This window comes from Camponotus vicinus, unplaced genomic scaffold (assembly GCF_025532165.1).
Source record: "Camponotus vicinus isolate PSW18456_S1 unplaced genomic scaffold, iyCamVici1.0 SCAF_3, whole genome shotgun sequence".
Taxonomy (NCBI): Eukaryota; Metazoa; Arthropoda; class Insecta; order Hymenoptera; family Formicidae; genus Camponotus; species Camponotus vicinus.
This window is the reverse complement of record NW_028141967.1, coordinates 24094562-24107568: the sequence shown is the minus strand read 5'-3', so window position 1 is coordinate 24107568 and position 13007 is coordinate 24094562. Positions and strand designations below refer to the sequence as shown.

Below are 13007 nucleotides of genomic sequence, written 5' to 3'. Positions count from 1 at the left end.
GATGCTAGAGAAAAATCGAGGGCGAAGAGGAATACGTATCTTCGTAGGATCTTGAATAATTTTCTCATCTGGCGCACTCATCTCACTCAGCTGTTATCGTACACGGAATAAATTAATGGCACCGTAGACATATATCGCGCATCATATTTAATATATTTTCTTGCTACAAGCAACGAGTAGATCAAATTGGCTGCTACCAATCGTTAAATCGTATAAATGCAGAAATTTCACAAGTAATCAAGTAATTTAATTCTGTTCCAGATATTTGAGATTAACGTTTTTTCTCGCACTACGGTAAATTAAAACTCGTTAATACGAGCATGATAGTATCGTTTTAAGCGATAAATTGCAAGGAGAACACGCGAGCAGTTCTTCTCATCTTTATTCACTTTTTATGATAGAAATGAGCTTTTTATTTATCCCAGTGATGTTTTATTTAAATGTCACTCGAGGTATGTCATTCATAAAAAAATAAGAAATGAGATAGAGAGAGAAACTTTATTTTTTTACGTTAAAATTAAAAGCATGCATAAAGGCATGCTTAAAAACATGCCTTTAGATCTCTTTCCAAACGTTCAACTAAATCAGTCCTCTCTATCTTTTGCAAAGATTTTCTCATTTCGAAGCATGCCGAAGATCGAGACGGACAATACTTTGTCGGGCGCCTGCGCGGAATGATTTTGTATAGTGGTCCGAGTACACTGTACAACGGCTTACCTCTCTCACTACCACTTCTCCACCTTATACGAGCCTTATATTGCCCCTTAGTGCCCTTTAGTGTCCCATGGAAAGGCCACGAGGGATCACAACCGCTAAACACGCACTTAAACCACCCCTCGTATCTTCTAACCGGGATCAGTGTTATTACCCTACGATCATTCGGCTTCGCACGTATATCGAACGACGAGCAATCATTACGGCCAATCGATTATTATCGGTGGCCGCGTGACATTTTGATTTTTGCATAAGCGAGGACACGTAATGACACGCGCTTAAATTTACGCGTAACAGAAATCACAAGTGCGATCGATCGTAAGCGTCGCAACAAATGTAAAGGGAGGATAGTAGCGGAATATAATATATTAACAAAGAGAGAGGAATTTAATTTTATAAATTTTTCGAGAGGGATGAATAAAAGTTCTAATTTCAATCTAAATTGAAATGAGCCGCGTATATGAATTGCAAAGATATCTTTTTTTTTTAATCTCTGGACAGCGCGCGGGACGGGGAACAAGGCGGGATATTTTATATCGCTTTGAACTCCGTTTGATATAATTTTGCATTCATTGCCAGGGAATCCGAATTATTTCGCAATCTCTCTGAAGTTGCGCTTGATGTCGTTAACGGGTACATTTACGCGCGAAAAAATTTTATCGCGTTTAAACGTATTGCTACATTTTTCTGGTCTTCCGGATTACACCCCTCCGTGTATTATCGAAGAAAAAATTCGCGATATTTAATCCCGATCGAGGCTGCAACGAGATTTTCCCAACTTCTTTTTGCTCACCGGGACCGTAAGGATCAATCGCCTATTCTCGCGAAATCAAGATACATCTCGGCTCAAGAAAAAACAATCGCTATATAAGTCAAGATATTAAAATTCCAAGTTTTTTTGCTGTACGTTATCGGTACGATATCTCGTCGAGAAATTTCCTTCGGCTTCTTAAACTTCTCACAGCAATACAACAAGAAAGAAAGTTAATCACAATCACGTTATATGAAATCTGAATTCAATCTTTACCATTATTAATACTGTCGTTTGAATTAAAGTTTATAAAAACTGTTTGATATCGATTTTCTTGTAGAGATTTATTTCAATTTTTAATTAATTTCGTTTTAGAAAATTTATACACTTGTGTTATTTTTTAAATTTATATTAATATAATTTTGACGCCCGCAATAATTAATTGCCTATATTAAAATAAATTAAATATAATGAGAAGTTGCTTAAGTCAATAATTTACATAAAATTTACACAAATAATTATCTCGTTTAAATTTAAGCCTTGATATATTTTACGCAGTCATCATTGAATAAATTTAGCATCGTTAATTTCTGGATATAAATGCCAATAAAAAAAGAACTTTTATTCGCAATTAACACAAATCATCATCGACGATCGCTACATTAATTGCCTACTTGGGCGAAAACATAACTTTGTTTATCTTATAATTTTGTCGTCGTCTCATATGAATGAAAGGCGGATTCGCAACATATCTTAACGTTATAACTGCACGGAGGGAGAAGGCACGAAATTTTTTGTTGCGTACGTATATCTCATCGGACTTTCAGCGGCGATTTATTTGGAATTTCGTCGACTAGACGTATACATATACGCGACTGGCAATTTTTCCGCTTCAATACAGCCAAATTCGCGAGCGCCGCGAAAGAAAGAAAGAGAAAAAAAAGGAAAGAAAGGAGAAAAACGCATGATTCGATGCGCAGCCAACGAAAATGTAAATCCACCGCAACTGTAGCCGATGGTGGCGCGCATCCGGCCGGAAGTAAAAATTCCCCTCGGCTTTATTGTTCTTTGGTCGCTTGCCCGATGTACAGTCGGCTCGTATCTTAACGTGGAATTTCCCCATTTACCGATACTATTTCGCGATGCAGATCGCGACTTCTGAATCCCGGTAAAACGTAAGGATATTGGCTCCGGCGATCGGTATATTTCTGCGGAAATCGAACGAGGAAGAGATGCCCGATAAGAAAATGCATTTCGATTCCTACCCGGAATACGAGCAATTTTTTTCGCCCCCCGCGTCGTGTCGGAAATTCGCTGTAGAATATCACGCGTAAATATATTTATACATATTAAATTAAAAAATATTAGACAGAGAACGCGGATCTCTCGAATGTGTTACAATCAAGAGTTGTCCACGCGTAAAATAAAAGGTCGATAATGCTTTTGCAATATGGAACATAAAGATGGAAAAAACATTTTTGTATCGGTTTCCTCTGTTTCAAATATATTTTGCCCCAAGTGCTCGTATTATTTCCAACAAAGCTCGAGTCAAAGCGAGCTAGTTTTTATTCTATCGGTATACGCTTTTAATGCCGTTGATTTGTCTCCGCTTTATACGCGCAAGAAGGATCCTCTCTTTCTCTCGACTCCGCGTTTCGCGATGAGAGTCATCGTTGTACCGTAGACGAGTACGTCTGTATTAAGCTCTTCTCAGATTATTCTCCAATTAATTAGCCCGAACGATTCTTCAATTGATCCTCGGCGTGCAACCCGCCACCATCGACGAGCTCCAAGAGGTTCGTTATCCTCGATTCGCTCTCACCCTTAGACACGAATGGGTAATGAACTGGAAGGTGATTCGTACCCGGTTGTATTATTAAGATGTTAGATTGTGTTATGCTTGACCGCGCTTTTGGGGATAACGAGGATAATGGAATTAAGAGTGTCGCAGAAACATCTCGATATATCGCTCATCTGTAACTTTAATGGCGTTATCTTCAATTTGTACTCCTCCTGCATTTGTAAAATAATTAATTCGCTTGTGATTATTACGTCTAAATAAATATATTTATAAATTAAAAATTAAGTTTATCCCTCTATTATTTTCCAGTGTCATATTTTACATTTCTTTACTCTTTTTATCATCTCTGTATATTCCATGTACATTTTACATCCTCGCTTCTTTTTTTCATTCAGATATAGAAATGCTAGCGAAATAGAGTTGAAAGAATCGCGCCGAAATGCGAGCTTTCGCTACTTTTAAAAGCCTAGTGTCCCATACGGGAAGGCTTTTTTCTCTTTCTCTCTTTTTTTACGAAATAATCATCGATTTTTCCCCGCTTAGCTATCAGCTCCGCTCGGCGTGGGCTTTTTTTTCTCTCTCTCATCGTCGAAAAATCTGACACCGGGCGATCCCGCGCGCGTTTTTATCCCCACAAATCACACAGGGGAGCGATGCGGCACGCGATTCGTCGATAAGCTCAGGCTGTCTGCTCGCGGAACATCTATCGTTATATCGATCGCTGTCCGTTCACTCTCTTGCGCAGCACTCGACTGCTGTCGTCAGGACACACACGGCGGGGTGTTTGTGGATATATGTGGACATATACACAGTTTACGCAGAGTCTACTTCGGAGCGCCGACAGCAAAACCGCAAACACGCGGCTTGGCGCGACCAAACCTCAAACCAAAGCCAACACTATTGCCGCGGGGGTAAGTAGAGCTTATGTAGTTTCGATGAGCGACCGCGCGAAGGAAACTTCGCAAAAAAGGATCGCCCCGTGCTCTTCATTCATCACCCGCGAAATCGTTCCCACCGCGAAAGAAATTAACGCCCTTCATTCGCTCTTCCAGTCATTTCGTCGATTCCGTGAATGCAAGAATGTTCCTTTCTGTAAATGTATTTTTAAAAGGTATAAAAGGTGAGATGATCGTTCGTTGATAGTTTGCCGCAGCAATTGAAGGAGATTCGTAAAAATCGAATTTATAATAAAACTTTATTCGGCAAATGCCAGTCTCTTTTCATATAAAATTTATAAAATTCAATATGATTGACACGTCCTAAAACAGAACGGTCAGTAGTCTCAGATTGAAATTATTGACGTATGAAAATATTATCGGAATATTGACAATTTATTGTTGTTTATAATTCATGTATATGTCTCAAAATTATATCGATAAAATGGAGCGAGACAGAGAGAGAGGAAGCTACGATAAATAAAATAAATAAAATAAAAGTAACAGAAAGACTAATATCTTTATTTAATTAATCGATCAAAATTTTGTTATTCGACTGTTTCGTTATTTATATTTATTCGTTATTTATGTTTTATGTTTATAAAATATAAACGTTTCGTGACTGCTTGCGCATATGCTCCGACCTAGTGCACTCACGTATTTACATTTAGAAAAGAGAGACGTCTAAATGCCGGATAAAAAGTCACTATTACCGCGGAAACAGTAAGATGCAATTCAACCCAGATCAAAAACGCAAAGGAAATGTAGTCATAGCTGGCGTAAAGAGAAAAATTAAGTATTTGCATCTGCGAGACGCGAAACCTCCGCTTCTCTGGCATTTCTTCTCCCTTATTTTCATACGCTTTAACACGTAAATTGCCGGCTTCCGACATGATACAGATACTTAGCTTTTGTATATTCATCTGCGTTTTTTCACTTTGCGCATGTAATGCTGTTTATTGTGCTCGACTGTCATTTGAAGTATATATTTGTATTTTTGCAAAACGACATTTTATATTTATTCTTAAAAAATTTCGCATATGCATAATGTATAATGTATCAAGATCCTAATATACACTTTTGCAAAAGATAATTGATCTGAAAATTCTTGAGGACTTGTAAAATGTTCATTAAGCTAAAAATGTTTAATCGACATAATTGCTTGAAATTAGTATAAATGGGAACTCCATTGCTTGTTGTGATAGGTTTCATTTGTTGATTGTGAAAGGCACTATCTATGGGACCCACTCGTAATACATAGATAGAATAATCATCTTAGTGGTCATCCCTATAATTCCTGCTATTGAGAGAATGGGCTCCTAACACGATAATGCTCCTTCAAACACAGCACGAATTACTAAGGATGACTCTTGAAAACATTGCAATTCTAGAGTTGCTTCCAAGACTTAAGCAGTCATGTGGGATTGATAGTATGATAGCGTCGAAGAATGAATGATTCACTTAAATGATCCTCCCACGTCACCATTCAAGATTGAATAACTGATTGTCTAAGCAGTGCAAATAGATGGAACACAGGCAAATTTATATATGTCAAGAGCTTCATTGACTCAATGGCATGTTGTACGAATATTTTAAAGCACACGGTGGTCGTACTATTTTTGCAGAATAAAATATGTGCATAAAGGAGAAGGATTGCATTTTTCATCGTTACATCGATAACTGAACTTGTTCATGTATGCTAATTTAATCGTATTGCTCCTTCGCTAAATAACTCATACGCAAGAAATTTTGACAGTCTGTTTGAATCGCATAATTGTCCTCGTTTTAAAATTTTTAGAAACAAAAGTGAGAGGGCGAAAATATTGCGTTCCATCGATGCTTTAATATGTACATAATATATACAATTGGCTTAAACGAAAGATAAATACGTGCCTCATACGACAAGTCATTTCTTTATATTCTCATCTTTATAGCTTATTCTCCGACGGGGTTCCTTTCCAGCAGCATAAATCTTCCACTACTGACCTGGTTTTTTTTTAATTAATCCTTCCGTTTATGTAAAAGCGGAAACTAATGAGATATTTACGTTGCCGGAGTGCTCCTTTCTAATTCATCTCCTGCAAGGTTATTAAATAATGCGAAATCGACACATACCGAAGATGTACGATGGGGAGAATTAGCGTTATTTCTGGAAAAAATTTCTTCAAGAATATATATATATATATATATATATATATATATACACACACACACACAGAAAAATATATATATATATATATACACACACAGAAAAAAAGGACATTCTTGTTTTGAAAATATATTTAGTTTTAACATGGAAACCTTGAAATAAGATTATATTGCGTTAATTAAAGAAAAATATAATTGCTTCAATAATTGCTTACTTGAATGAAGCCATTTTATATAGTTCAATCAAGAAAAATATATTCTTACGATTTAAGATTTAATTTTCTCGAATGGAAAAGAAACAATGTTAGATAGAAAATAACATTTTTAAATCAAAGATTATAATTTTCTTAAAGTAGAATTAAATAATTATATATTCTTGAGGTGACAATTACAGTATTAAAATAAGGCTATAATATTGTTAAAATTTAAAATTATTAAATTCTTCTAAAAAGATTATAAATTGTTGCGTATTATACGAAACAATGAATGCGTTAGTTTAAGTATATAAGTTTTGATTTGACACTTATTTTTTTCTGTGTATATATATATATATATATATATGTGTGTGTGTGTGTGTGTGTGTGTGTGTGTGTGTGTATGTGTGTGTGTGTGTGTGTGTGTGTGTGTGTGCATTCATGTATGTATGTATGCGGACCCGTTCGATGTAACGAGGCTTCATCCGGGCTCTTTTGGAGGTAGTTGGGCATAATAAAAGGAATAGTTCGGACTGATGGACGTGAAAATATACACACACACACACACACAGACCTATATAAATATATACTCATACAGACATATGGCAACGGTGCCAAAGTGCCGAAGAGTGTTTCGTGGTGCTCGAACTAATCGATGCGTTAATCTTCTGACCTTTTATCCCCACTTTCGACTCTCTCGCTACCGTTTCGACCCGCCCCGATCATCCGATCTCCATCGTACTACCCTCTTTCCCCGATCCGTTCTGTTGGATAGAATATTTTCTATCCGCTGATAGTCGAAAAACGACGTTGAGATATTTCGAAAAATTCTTCAATCTTGGGCCACGCCTCTCTCTCATCGACCTCAATATTATATCGATAATTTTATATCCTAAGGTGTTCCTTCTACGGTTCATACAACGGTTTGTCAGTCACGTCAGAGGGTATCTGTCAATGGTATCTACAATGATATTCATGTATGGAAAACTGATAGCAAGAACTATCATAATAATGTATAAGTAATATGAATATAAAAATTAATAATAAATTTAAATTTTATAAGTAATATTTATAAGTAATAAATTTAAATTATAAATAAATTTAAATTATAAATAAGTTTAAATTATCTTTTTTTATTTGTAATTTAAATCAACTTTTGCTTAAATAAATTAATCTTTAATAAAGCATCAGGCTGTTCGACTCAATCAGAGTGACTATATTTTAAATACATATTAAAAATATCTAAACTAATATGAAAGAGAAAGAAAAGAGAAAAAAGAAGAGAGAGAGAGATTTAATAAAATATTTAAAAAATGAACAAAAATGAGTAAAATAGTGCACGTATTTAAAATAGAAAATAAAAATATTTACATAAATCATTTTCCTTGATTACATAAATGATTAATATGAAATATTGTATATAATAATATATAGAATTTTAATGTATGTATATTAAAATTCTATTTAAAATATTTGGTTGATTTTACGAATTAAAGAAAGAAATGAATATTTTAAATATATATTTCTAAATATGTATTCCTTGTAATTTCTAATAATCAATTAAAATAATTATTTCTTTTGTTTTTATGTGAGCAGTCAATTATTTAATCATTACATTTTCACAAATTATATAAATACACTCTATTTTTTTTATTATAATTTATGTTTCATATACATTTAGGTTTATAAGTATTATATTTTTGTTTTCATATTTTATTAAATTTCTTTTTTCTTTCTCTTTTCTCTGTTCTTTCATGCTGCTTTTAATACTTTTAATATATTTATAATAAAATATATTAATGTAAATTCGGAAATATATCAAATATTTTTCGAATAAGAATTTCTCTTTGATAGTTATTTGAAATTATTATTTTAATTAATAACTTAAATTATTGCGTTTTAAATAAATATCTTTTATGCATTTTACCTGTTGTGCTCATGGAAAATAAATTTTGAAATAATACATTTTTATTTAAACGAAATTTATTTATATATTTCCGACATTTAAAAATGCTTATCACTAAAATTAATATCGCATTTTTGCTGAAAATATAAATATGATACTATAAATATAAGATACTTATTTAAAAAACAATAAAAAAGTGTCTTATAAAAAGCTGAAAAGTCTTGATTTCGTGTAAACTAATAAAATGCCAATATCGTATCCGAAGTATGTATCTCTTTTTTCATGGGATTTAATAATTTCGATACAAGCACATGTAAACATCGCTTTTACGGCGCTTTTATTTCGCGCTTAGAAAAGCGTACGGCTGCCAAAATTGCGCGCACGCAGCTGTAAAAGTGTCGACGTAACCGTGTCATCGTCGTAACAATAACAGTCATTGCGCGAACCGACGATAAGCTTACACGGTGGACAGTATAAAATTTACACCCGCACAGTGATTTAAATGCCGTCCAGCGGCGAATATATCACGACGAATTTCGCACCAGATGCGCTACGAATTTTATGAGGTTCGACATTTCCCTGAAATGTAACGGAGCTTACGTCCTTCCCGAAAATAATGGCGGTAGATGGGAGAGACTAACGAGACACACACGGTACCCCGGGAAAAGCTGGGCCAGAAAATAATTACGATATGATAGTCGCAATGTGATATTAATCGTTCATTTAAATGCACGTATACACAGATGTAGAGAATGAATATATTATCGTCTTCTCATCGCTTCCCGAACATTCATGGCGCAGACGTCGTTCTTCCGTCTATTAACTCGTTGAGCGTAAATATTTGCGCAAGTAAGGCGACTTTGGACTTAAATGGATAAAGTGCTCTCGAGACGACGATGTCACGATAGGATAGGATAGAAACGCACACCGCAATAATGATCTGGCGGTCCTCATTTGCGTTGGAAAAATTGCTTTGCGCCGTTACGAGATGCGAAAAATCTTCGCATCCCGCCCATCACTCATGGAATTTCGTCACCCTTCTTCGGCGCGGCCTTTTCCGTGAATTTCTCACCGGGCGCCGTGATTCTCCGGGTGCGTGTTCCGGAAGAGATGGCACTCATTTTCCCGACCGTTGATTCCGGATGGTCTCACGAAACCTGCTTTCCCTTCTACTTTTCGCCGCTAACCCTCCTCCCCTTTCCTCCCTTCGGTCTCGTGCTCCTCGTCGACACCCTCGGTCGCCTCTAAGAAACGCAAATAGACAAGGACACGACGCGCGGGCTGCATCGCCCCCTCGATCAGCCGAAATTGCTACCGACGTAGTCGTGAAATTTTAGTGCCGCGAATCTCTGAATTGTTCTCCCGCCGCTCTCCTCTCACCTTTCTCACCCAGCCGCCCCACCTTTGTCCGCGACGTCTTTATGTCGCCGGCATCCCGCCCGAAAAATATCTCCGTAACATCGCGCGCAATCCGTCGGCCGATTCGTCTTTCGTTGATCCCTCCCTTGCACACGGATCTTCATTTGCATGCGTTCGACTGCGCGTGGGAAACGAAATAGAAAATGATGGTGGTCAGATTTTAGAAATCGGTGAAGAAGTTAAAGAAAGAAAACAGAGACGCAAAACATGAGCTTTAATTTTTTATATATGTCTTATATTGGTCCTAAATTAATATATAATATGTGTTTTGAATATTACATAAATTATTTCTTTGCATTTATATATTGTAATGAGACTTAACTTAATCCTTGATTTTCTTTTCACAAACATTAACAATTCATTTTACATATGGATTGCACGGATTTATATTATATATATATTTGTGGCCCATACATTTTCTTGCCATTATTTATATAAACAATTTTACTAAAAATGAAATAATATATTAAATTTTATATTATAATGAAATTTTATTATATATATATTATAATGAAATAATATATTAAATTTATTATTATGAAATTTTATAATGAAATCTTATTATTATAATGAAATAATATATTAAATTTATTATTAGAATAAAAATAATCGAAGTCACATAATATTTTTACTATTTTTTTTTCTTGCGTTATATTTCCGGCGTGTCTCTTGGAAACTTTTTCGAAGAAACTATATATATGCAAAATTATATATTATAAAATATTGCAATAACAAAAATTGATGATATTGATATTTAAAAAAAAATAGTTTGATATCACATATATATATACGATAAAACGATATCATGTCCGACAAATAATAATACGGTGTTAATATGGTAATATAATAATAATTAAATACAAACAAATCAATGCATCCGTGTATCAGACCGCAAGTAGCAAAACTAAATGAAAATAATCCACTTATCAACAATTGCTTGTATGCATAATATTATTTAAATTAAATCAAATTTTACTCTTATTGCTAATCGAGTTGGTAGTAATTGAGTGGAGTAGAACAAAACTCTCAAAGTCAACCAACTCGGTACTCGGAACGTAAAGGATTAATATTTGAGATCGCAAGTCATTGACTTAAATTATAAATTAGGAAATATTTTACAACTTCTCTCTGCATTGACAATCGTAAATAATTACAAGAAATCGGCGATTTAATTGCCGGCGTATCTATAATAGTACTGTATAATTTGAATTTCAAATCGGGCGTAATTTTCAATATTGATATTGTTTTAAGTATCGTAAAAGCAGAATCCGAATTAATAGACTATTGGATGATAAAAGATAGATTGAAATCGATTTTTACTCCTTTTATTCAAATATTAATCGTTACATTATTTTAGCGCATTAACAAGTTTAGACTTTTACTTTCTTAAATTGCTTTAAAAAATTTTGTTTCTTGTCAATCAATAAGTTAAAAATGACAAATTAAATAATCTTTTATATATGATATAATATTTTAGATATATATTATAATAACAAAGACAACACAATAATATCAAAAAAAGTTATTATATCGCTATAATTACTTATAAGAAAAAAATAGTAAACTTGTAATATAAGTCATTTATTATAATATTTTCGCAAGTAAAATTCTTGCAGTTATTAAATTATCGGAAACACGAAGAAAAGATTTGTGTTCTTACTTATGAAATAATTTTCCCTAAAGCTTCTTTCGTGTCTGTTTGCGTTCTATCTATACTAGAAACTCTCAGCCCTCTTTCACGGTACAGTGGTACCTACCTATCTACCTATTTGTTTTGTGCAAAAGCAATAGAGTTTGCATGGTTCTATCGATCGCTGCTCGTGAGGACTTGTGATAATTGAATTGTGAATCCAATCAAGCAGTCGAGATTATGAAAGAGATCGCAATACGATTCATGGATGTGTAAAGAAAATTACACTTACTCCAATTCTCCAACGCAACCCATATATTGTCTATTTTTTTATGGTAAATATATTATCTTATTAATGATCATCATGCCGCATATATTTTTGTGAGACAAGTAACATAGATGATAGACTTGTGAACATGTTAGAACAAATATTAATTACTTTATAGATGTTTCATACTTGATATAAAAATACAAAAATATGATGGACAAAATTATTATAACATTCGGATTAAAATTTTTGAGTGTTTGGCAATTTTTTAGGCAATTTTCATCTCGATTAAAGTAAAATATATGCTTATATAATGTTTATTTAAGCTCATTATCTTTAACAATTATATATAATATTGAAAAGATTACTTCACTTTGTAAGTCTCAATACGGTTTGAATTAAAATATCACATGCTTCTTATGCTTTTATACATTATAGTATATTTCAAAGACCAATTAATTTCAAATATTTGAACCGTATCTCTTGTAAGTTGCAATGTTATTTGACAGCAAGGCTGACGACACGTTTTACGGTTTGAATACCGACCACAATGGTCCCGTTGTGGAATCGATCGTCTCGTTGTTCGTACAGAAGCAAGGAAAGGAGGGTGAGAGGCACAAGCCGGCAACGTTGAAGGCAAATCAGGGGCTTCGTAGATGATCACTATAGATGGGATGAAATATTAAGCACAGCATGGGAGGCACAGCGTAGGAGGAGAGCAGCGACTGCGTGGCCGAGGCTGTAGAAGTTTTATTAAAAATCTGCGTTGAAGGATGATGGATATCTTCCAAGAAGTAGCGAGAGAGAGGCCTCTCAGCCTTATGTTCGGACGGCCGGTAAGAAGTCGGAAGAAAAAGCGGATAAAGTAGACGAAAGAAGCCGTTAAGGACAGAAATAGATGAAACTGTACGGATGGTACGGTTGATGAAGCAGAAGATAAGGAGAAATGAAAGAATGAAAATAAGAAGAACGAGCTTTCTGTCTCTCTCTTTCTCTCTCTGAAGGCGATGAAAGAGGAAATCGATTTTTATTCGGTTCAAAAATTTGTATAAAACCAGCAAAATAAGGATGAGTAACCGATGACTCTCCGATTTTTTAAATTTCACATTTTCTTTACAACAAACAAAATTATAAATAATTTATCGATTTTGCTTAAAAAAAACATTATTATCGGTGCAATGATGAATAATACACAGGAAAAAACAAATATATTAACATACGATCAAAAGTTAAAAAAGATT

At 34.2% G+C, this 13007-nt stretch overlaps 1 protein-coding gene and 2 long non-coding RNA genes across 11 annotated transcripts in view; 1 reads left to right on the top strand and 2 right to left on the bottom strand.

The window, feature by feature from the left end:
• Positions 1–13007, bottom strand: part of LOC145969294 (uncharacterized) — a 229029-nt gene that overhangs the window by 76780 nt on the left and 139242 nt on the right. The gene's annotated exons all lie outside the window — the stretch shown is intronic.
• The window catches only part of LOC145969289 (lachesin), a 218899-nt gene that overhangs the window by 100503 nt on the left and 105389 nt on the right, over positions 1–13007 (top strand). The gene's annotated exons all lie outside the window — the stretch shown is intronic.
• LOC145969293 (uncharacterized) overlaps positions 1–13007 on the bottom strand; it is a 73216-nt gene that overhangs the window by 40751 nt on the left and 19458 nt on the right. The gene's annotated exons all lie outside the window — the stretch shown is intronic.